The sequence below is a fragment of the Nerophis ophidion genome, linkage group LG25 (genome assembly GCF_033978795.1).
Source record: "Nerophis ophidion isolate RoL-2023_Sa linkage group LG25, RoL_Noph_v1.0, whole genome shotgun sequence".
Taxonomy (NCBI): domain Eukaryota; kingdom Metazoa; phylum Chordata; class Actinopteri; order Syngnathiformes; family Syngnathidae; genus Nerophis; species Nerophis ophidion.
Genome location: NC_084635.1, coordinates 37,473,887 through 37,483,550, shown reverse-complemented (window position 1 = coordinate 37,483,550; position 9,664 = coordinate 37,473,887).

The window sequence follows — 9,664 nt, the reverse complement described above, 5'->3', positions numbered from 1 at the left end:
GGGGCGCCTTTTTACAGAATAATTTTGGTTGTGCTTAGCGACCTCGAAGCAATTTTATTTTTGTACATGGTGTAGAGATTAGTGTGACCAGTAGATGGCAGTTAAACATAAGAGATATGTGTAGACTGCACTCTAATGGCAAAAACACACATTTTACCTAAAAGGGGTAATAGTTACATTTTTCTAGCCAAAACTTATAACAGGAACACCACTAGTAGTTATGTTACCACTAGTAGTCTTATACAGATCGATGCCGAAATATTGATACCAGATTTTTATGCCCTAATATCGATTCCCAAATCAAAATACTGATACTTTAAATTCTTCAGTTATTTGGAACAGGAACACAGTGTAAAGTAACTGTTGTATTTTCCAGACTATAAAGGGGTACTTAAAATCCCTTTTTCCCCCCTCAAAATTCAACAGTGCGCCTTACAACCCGGCGCGCCTTTTTACAGAATAATTTTGGTTGTGCTTACCGACCTCGAAGCAATTTTATTTTGGTATACAGTGTGAAGATAAGTGTGGCCAGTAGATGGCAGTCAAACATAAGAGACATGTGTAGACTGCACTATGATGGCAAAACACGCATTTCACCTAAAAGGGGTAATAGTTACATTATTAAAACCAAAACTTATAACAGGAACACCAGCGACTAACTTATGTTACCACTAGTAGTCATATACAGATCGATGCCGAAATATTGATACCAGATTTTTATGCCCTAATATCGATTCTCAAATCAAAAAACGTATACCTTTAATTCTTCAGTTATTTGAGATAATCTATTAACAGGAACACAGTGGAAAGTAACCACCCTATTTTCCGGACTATAAGGCGAATTTCTCTCAAAACTTGACAGTGCGCCTCATAAACCAGTGCGCCTAATGTACAGAATAATTTTGGTTGTGCTTACCGACCTCGAAGCAATTTTATTTTTGTACATGGTGTAGAGATTAGTGTGACCAGTAGATGGCAGTTAAACATAAGAGATGTGTGTAGACTGGACTCTAATGGCAAAACACGCATTTTACCTAAAAGGAGTAATAGTTACATTTTTCTAGCCAAAACTTATAACAGGAACACCACCGACTAACTTATGTTACCACTAGTAGTCCTATACAGATCGATACCGAAATATCGATACCAGATTTTTATGCCGTGTTATCGATTCCCAAATCAAAATACTGACACTTTTAATTCTTCAGTTATTTGGAACAGGAACACAGTGTAAAGTAACTGTTGTATTTTCCAGACTATAAAGGGGTACTTAAAATCCTTTTTTTCCCCTCAAAATGCAACAGTGCGCCTCACAACCCGGTGCGCCTTTCTACAGAATAATTTTGGTTGTGCTTACCGACCTCGAAGCAATTTTATTTTGGTATACGGCGTGAAGATAAGTGTGACCAGTAGATGGCAGTCAAACATAAGAGACATGTGTAGACTGCACTATGATGGCAAAACACGTATTTATCCTAAAAGAGGTAATAGTTACATTATTAAAACCAAAACTTATAACAGGAACACCAGCGACTAACTTATGTTACCACTAGTAGTCTTATACAGATCGATGCCGAAATATTGATACCAGATTTTTATGCCCTAATATCGATTCTCAAATCAAAAAACGTATACCTTTAATTCTTCAGTTATTTGAGATAATCTATTAACAGGAACACAGTGGAAAGTAACCACCCTATTTTCCGGACTATAAGGCGAATTTCTCTCAAAACTTGACTCATAAACCAGTGCGCTTAATGTACAGAATAATTTTGGTTGTGCTTACGGACCTCGAAGCAATTTTATTTGGTACACGGCGTAATGATAAGTGTAAACGGTAGATGGCAGTCAAACATAAGAGTAAGTGTAGACTGCAGTATGATGGCAATATGACTCAAGTAAACAACACCAACATTACACACATGGCTCAAAAATCTATCAAAATGTTTTAGTAGGACTTTGGTAAACCTTGATGGATTGTACTGTGCTTCAACAACAGAGTATTATTATGGTGTGTGTGTAAGGTAAGACATAATATCTGGCGTTTTGTTTTGCAATATTATCTAAAAGCAACGTTTCTTACCTTCTGGTACCTGCTGCTCCGTATTTGGGATCTGCATAAGTCCTGAAAAATTGCGCATATCCGCCTTTGTAGTCTGTGCCAACACCGTAGTCGATAAGCTTCTTCTTTCTCTCTATCTTCTTCTTTTGGGACATTCATCCTCCGCTGTTGCCATAAAGTCGTGTGTGGAAGTCGCTTCCTTCTGGGTTCTTCGGGCCAGCAGTCAGCGACATCACCACGCCTTTTCAGGGTCAACAATAATGTTTATTTTACAATAAACGCCAGATCGTGCAAAGTCTTTATGTGCTTTCCAGCAACTGTCTTTCCTGGACGGAGCACATGAATGGTTTCCCTACTTGTGGTCTGTCATCAACAACTCCTGCTCTCCTTCCCGACTGCTGCCTTTAACAGAGCGACAGGTGATTAGACAAACACTCTCATCTGTGTCATCTGCGCACCTGTCGCTAATCTCCAAGCCGGTTCTGCCACACCACGCTTTGCTGCAGGTCCGCAGGCCACGCCCACCACAGTGTAAAGTTATTACTTATATCCGTCAGTAAATTCGCCATGTTAGCGCTAAAATATACCGGTGTAGTGAGTTGACATTATTCACCCAAGGAACTTTAGTTTTTAACGTGTTCCGGTCGGACGGTTTTTCACAGGACACTTTCCCGGATGAGGAAATTCTGCTGGGAGACAAAGTCTCTCCTCTGTGTCCTGGGTCTTCAACACAGTTTAAAAACATTTTTTTTAATGCATAACCTGTTTTTATGGCAAACTATGCAATATTTTCCACCCCCCAAAAATTTCTACATTTGATGTGAAGTATTTGGAGCTTTAAATGGGTCAATAATTCATAATAACATTGATTTTGATGTATTTTATATTTAAAAAATATATAGTTAGAAAAAAAATCTCACTTCAATTCGTGGAGATCCAAAAAGATCCAACTTATAAAAATGTTAAATTGAGTCTTTAGATCAACTTCAGATCTGTCGACTATAACTTTGATTTTTTAATTAAAAAAAAGAAGAAAGTATGACCTTTTGTCAAAAAATATTATTTTATAGGGCAAATACAAAATCTGTACTTTGTTTCCCAAAACAATATTTGATGTGAAATAATTAGAGCCTTCAATGGGTCAATAATTTCCATAGATTTATTTTTTTAGCAAAAAAAAAAAAAAAATCCCAATAAATTTATTGGGGACCCAATAGGGCCCCAATTTTATAAGTGCACAAAATATTTTTTTTTAATAATAAATAATTATTAATAATTTGTTCTATATTTTATTTTCATCACTTAAGGTTTACAATCAACTTCAGATCCGTCCATCAATTTGAAGTTTTATTTACTTTATGCTTCAAACAAAAAAATTGTATGCCTTTTTGTCAAAGAAAACTTAATTAAAAAAAAAATTAAACGCAAAATAAGCAATATTTCCCTCAAAAAATGTTCAAAGTTAATTCAATAATTAATAATTCAATAGTTCATAACAACATTGATTTTTTTGGGAGCAATGAGTTTTGAAAAGTTAAAAAAAAATCCCACTAAAATTACTGGGGACCCAAAAGGGCCCCAATTATATAAGTGTTGAAAATAGTTTTAATAATAAATTATTAATAATTTTCAACACTTACAGAAAAAAAAATCTCAAGATTAATTTCATATCTGTCCGTTGATTTTAAGTTTTATTATTTTTTTAATACTTCTTTCATTTATTTTTGTATGCCCTTTGTGTCAGAGAAAACTTTGTTTATTATTTTTAAACACAAAATTGTCAGGTAGAGTTGGTGACGAACCCCAAGATGCAGAGAAGGCGGCAGGCATTGTGCAGGAAAACATTATTTAATCTTCAAAAACAACGAAAAGAACACAAACCAAGAACTAGGAGACAGGAAACAGGAACTTGGACGACATGACAGCACGCTGCCAACAGCTTTGGGATACAAGTACAAACGATAGGAGCGACAAGTCGTAATGATAACAATCCAGCCCAGAGAGGAGGAACAAGCAGGTCTAAATAGCAACTGGCTGATTAACACCAGGTGTTGCCCGGTGCCGATCAGCCACAGCTGAGGGGAAAAAGCACTCAGGGATTACGGCAGGAAATAAAGACAAAATAAAAGCGCTTACAGGAAATAAGACAAACACAGAGGAAAAGCTAAAACATGACCAAACTGTCAGGTTTGACAAAAATAAGCCCCCCAAAAATGTTTAAAGTGGAATATTTGATGTGAAGTAATTGGAGTTGTGACTGGCTCAATAATTCATAACAACATTGATTTTGATTCATTATTATTTTTGACATGCACCTGGGGATAGGTTGATTGGCAACACTAAAAAAAAAAAAAGGTCCCTAGTGTGTGAATGTGAGTGTGAAAGTTGTCTGTGTTGGCCCTGCGATGAGGTGGCGACTTGTCCAGGGTGTAGCCCGCCTTACGCCCGATTGTAGCTGAGATAGGCGCCAGCGCCCCCCGCGACCCCAAAAGGGAATAAGCGGTAGAAAATGGATGGATGGATTCTTTTTGAGCAATGACAGTTTAAGAAAACTTTTTATGTTTGTTTTTTTTAAAAATGTCTATTTAAACGGAATTTTGTAGAATAAAAAAATATATATGAAAATAAAAAATAATGCAATAACAAATATTTCTAAATTAGAAAATTTAAAGAAATTTGCATTTTTTTAATATGTTCAATAAAAAAAAAAATATATTTTTTTTTAATTAGAAAATTGAAATAAATATATAATTTTTTAATTAGCTGCAGGCCTCACACTTTGGTCAGCCCTGCTTTAGTGGTTCTTTAGTCTCTGAGTTAAATGAGTTGTAATCTTACAAGGCATATTTTTGTGTGTACGACAGTCGCTTCCTGACCTTTGACCTCTGATCTCACCCGGGTCGGGTTGCCCAGCACATTTTCCTGATGGGAAGTCTATGAGTGACCCCTAAACTCCTCTCAGTAAGTCGAGTCCCGGTGTTTGTTGCCGGTCGCTATAGCAACACACACTCACCGCTGCATCACTACATATTCATTTCATGCACGTCTGCTTCAGATCAACTGCGGGAGTTATTTAGATTAGAGATTAGACACACGGAAGTACATTCGTAAGGCTCGACTGTCACATATATTTACATGCTTGGCTAATTCTCTTAATGCCACATTGGCACATCATTGCAATAAACTGAGTTATTGTTGTTTCCGCACTCTATTGTGTGTTTATTTATGTATGTATTTTTATTTATGTATTTAATTTGATTTAATTTAATTTAATTAAATTTTATTTTATTTTATTTTATTTTATTTTATTTTATTTTATTTTATTTTATTTAATTTAATTATTTATTTTTGCTCCATGCATTTTAACCTGTAAAGCACTTTGGTCCAATTTTAAAAATTGTTGTAAACATTTTATATTAATAAAGTTGCCTGCAAAGTCAACTTAGTGGTAAAATAGTTGTCTTTTTTTTTTTTCTTGAAATTCTTTGAACGCAAATACAGGCAGCGCATTAGAAGGACAACAAGAAAAAATGCAATATTTCAGGGAATCGGTAGGAATCATTATTTATAAATCCAAAATAATCATAGCTACGGCATAAAAAAAACTCTAAATACGTTTTTTTAAACGTTATGAGATCTCTCTAGAACAGGGGGCCAACTTTTCCGCTTCAGCCAAAGTCAAGGCCCACAAATGATGGATCTTTGGCCCCCGGGATGATATTTGATTAGTCTTAAAACCGGCCCGCAGGCCACAGCCGCCTGCTGCTCTTTTTGCACGCTCCAATACTCCGTCAGTGTTGGCGCTAGGAATTTTCAAAATGGGGTGCGGGTGACCCCATCAAGTCATAAAAATGGGGCCCCCACAGTACAGTTTTGAGGTCCCACTTTCTTGTAAGCGTTTTAAAAACAAATGATAAATGTATGCATTATTCTGTTATATCTCACGTTCTTATTGTGTTTTGGAAGAAAGGTTGTCATAAATGTTACTTCATTCATTAAAAAAAATATACACATTTTTATGCATTTACAGTTACAATAAGTTGTTGCCATTTCTAATATAAAGTAGTGCAAAGTTCTTACTTATATCAACAACATTGATTTGGATTTGTTTTATATTTAAAAATATAAAATAAATAATTAAATTTATACATAAAAAAATTATAGTTAGAAAAAAATCCCACTCCAATTCGTGGGGATTCAAAAAGATCCAACTTATAAAATGTTAAGTTGAGTCTTTAGATTAACTTCAGATCCATCCGTCGACTACAACTTTTATGTTTTTATGACAGTTTCTCAAAGAAAACATTGTTTTATATGACAAACACACAAAATCTGCTCTTTGTTTCCCAAACAATATTTGATGTGAAGTAATTGGAGACTTCAATGGGTCAATCATTTCCTAGCATCATAGATTTTTAATTTTTTTAATTAAAAAACAAAATTATCGGTGGCCCTAAAGGGCTCCAATGATAAAAATGTTAAAACGATGTTTTGATGATAAATAATAATACTTTTTTTTTCTATTTATTATTTTCAACACTTAAGTCTAACGATCAACTTCAGATCTGTTCGCCGATGTTATGTTTTTTTTTTTAACGCTTTTATAAAATATTTCTAATGGCCTGTTTTGTCAAAGAAAACTTAATTTTTCAAATTTTCAAACAAAAAATTAGCAATATTTTCCCTCCAAAACATTTATCAAAGTGGAATATTTGATGTGAAGGAATTGGAGCTTTGACTAGGTCAATAATTCATAACAACATTGATATTTTAATTTATTTTGTTTAAAAAAATCAAAAAATTTAAGAAATCCCACTAAAATTCTTGGGGATCCTAAAAGGTCCAACTTATAAAAAATGTTAAGTTGAGTTTTGAGATCAACTTCAGATCTATCCATCGACTACATCTTTTATTTTTTATTTTGTATATTTTTATGACATTTTGTCAAAGAAAACATTGTTTTATATGACAAACACACAAAATCTGCTCTTTGTTTCCCAAACAATATTTGATGTGAAGTAATTGGAGACTTCAATGGGTCAATCATTTCCTGGCATCATAGATTTTAAATTTTTTTAATTAAAAAACAAAACAAAAAAACAAAATTATCGGTGGCCCTAAAGGGCTCCAATGATAAAAATGTTAAAACTATTTTTTGATGATAAATAATAATACTTTTTTTTCCTATTTATTATTTTCAACACTTAAGTATAACAATCAACTTCAGATCTGTTCGTCGATTTTATGTTTTTTTTTTATGCTTTTAAAAAATAATTGTAATGGCCTTTTTGTCAAAGAAAACTTAATTTTTCAAATTTTCAAACACAAAATAAGCAATATTCCCCCCCCCCCCCCAAAATGTATCAAAGTGGAATATTTGATGCGAAGGAATTGGAGCTTTGACTAAGTCAATAATTCATAACAACATTGATTTTTTAATTTATTTATTATTATTATTTTTTTAAGTGATAGTTGGAAAAAAATCCCACTAAAATTCTTGGGGATCCTAAAAGATCCAACTTATAAAAAAAAAAATGTTAGGTGAGGTCTTTAGATCAACTTCAGATCTCCTTGGCCACCGGACCTGTGCCACCCCCCCCCTCCACAAGGGAGAGGGGGCAGAGCAGAAAAGAAAAGAAATGGCAGATCAACTGGTCTAAAAAGTGGGTCTATTTAAAGGCTAGAGTCAACAAATGAGTTTTAAGATGGGACTTAAATGCTTCTACTGAGGTAGCATTTCTAACTTTTACATTCCAGAGTACTGGAGCCCCAATAGAAAACGCTCTATAGCCCGCAGACTTTTTGGGGGCTCTGGGAATCACTAATAAGCCAGAGTTCTTTGACCCAGCTAGAACTTTTTCAGTCCCATTTACTCTCTGTAAAGCAGTAGTTCCATTGGCAGCAAAACAGGCCCAGAGCATAATACTACCGCCACCATGCTCAACGGTAGTTATGGTGTTCCTGGGATTAAAGCCCTCAGCTTTTCTCCTCCAAACATATTTCTGGGTATTGAGGCCAAACAGCTCCATTTTTTGTTTCATCTGACCACAGAACTTTCCTTCCAGAAGGTCTTATCTTTGTCCATGTGATGTCATCGATGATGTCATCCATGATGAGGATGAATGATGTCGTAGTGTTTTAATATTAGATTGCCACGACTAAAAATGCACAGGAACAAACAATTGGATTGATCTTATCTGGCTTCTTTGCAGACGTTTAAACTCTTACTACACACAACATCTAACTTGTTTATGAAATCTCTGATTAAATTTTGGAAACAAATCATGTTTTTGCAACTGAGGGGAAGCAGACGTTGAGCAAGAACCGTTTTATTTCCACAACATCCCCCAGACGGACCCTTTAAAAAAACAAACACAATTAAAGCTGCAAGCAGCGATGGACGGGACTGACTTTTGCTGATGTTTCCTGCCTTTACCCATTCAACATATCTTTACCTGCACATTACCTACCTTCCCTGCATGCTGGGGTCACACTGGAGCTTCTTTCTTTCACCCAGACAACATACCTTTACCTGCACGTTACCTACCTTCTCTGTATCCTGGAGTCAAACTGGTGCCTCCTTCTTTCACCCATTCAACATATCTTTACCTGCACATTACCTACCTTCCCTGCATCCTGGGGTCACACTGGTGCCTCCTCCTTTCACCCAGTCAACATATCTTTACCTGCACACTACCTACCTTCTCTGCATTGTGTGGTCACGCTGGTGCTTCCTGCTTTTAAGCGGCCATCTTGAGACGGCAGCAGCGCAGCAGCATCAGCACAGCAATTCTTTGAAGGATAGTAAAATCTAAACCGGAGCAGTTAGAAAAACTCGTTCGTCAACTTTTAATCAGAAGGGTTCAATCTCTCTCCTGTGCGAGTTTGAAGCAGACACAACAAACGCGCTCAGAGGAGATAATGTTTGTAAAAAGGTGACGGGTTTTTACAAAACTTTTGTTTTGAAGGGGTAATTGCCAACTTCCTGTTGATTTTTGCTGAAAGATTTCAACAAATGAAATGTAGGTCTAAGTGAGACCTACATAGAAGTTTTTTTTTTATGTCTCTACAACATTCCTACCGGAAGTTACAAGCAGTTTTGCCTGTGTTTTCTTCCTAGGAGCAGTTTTGTCTGTGTTTTATTCCTAGGGGGCGCTAGAGTGCAATTTTGAGTTTTGGGGTTTGTTTTTTTATTACATCGCAATTTTTGCCAGTTTTGATGTGTGTGTCCAGTTTGGTGAGTTTTGAAGCATTCTAAGGGGGTCAAATTACAGCTGAAAGAGGCAAAAATGACATTTTTTGGGAAACTTTTGTTTTGAAGGGGTAATTGCCAACTTCCTGTTGATTTTTGCAGACGGATGTCAATGAATGAAATGTAGGTCTAAGCGAGACCTACATAGAGGTTTTTGTTTCATGTCCCTACGACATTCATACAGGAAGTTACAAGCAGTTTTGTCTGTGTTTTCTTCCTAGGAGCAGTTTTGTCTGTGTTTTATTCCTAGGAGGCGCTAGAGTGCAATTTTGAGTTTTGGGGTTTGTTTTTTTATTACATCGCAATTTTCGCCAGTTTTGATGTGTGTGTCCAGTTTGGTGAGTTTTGAA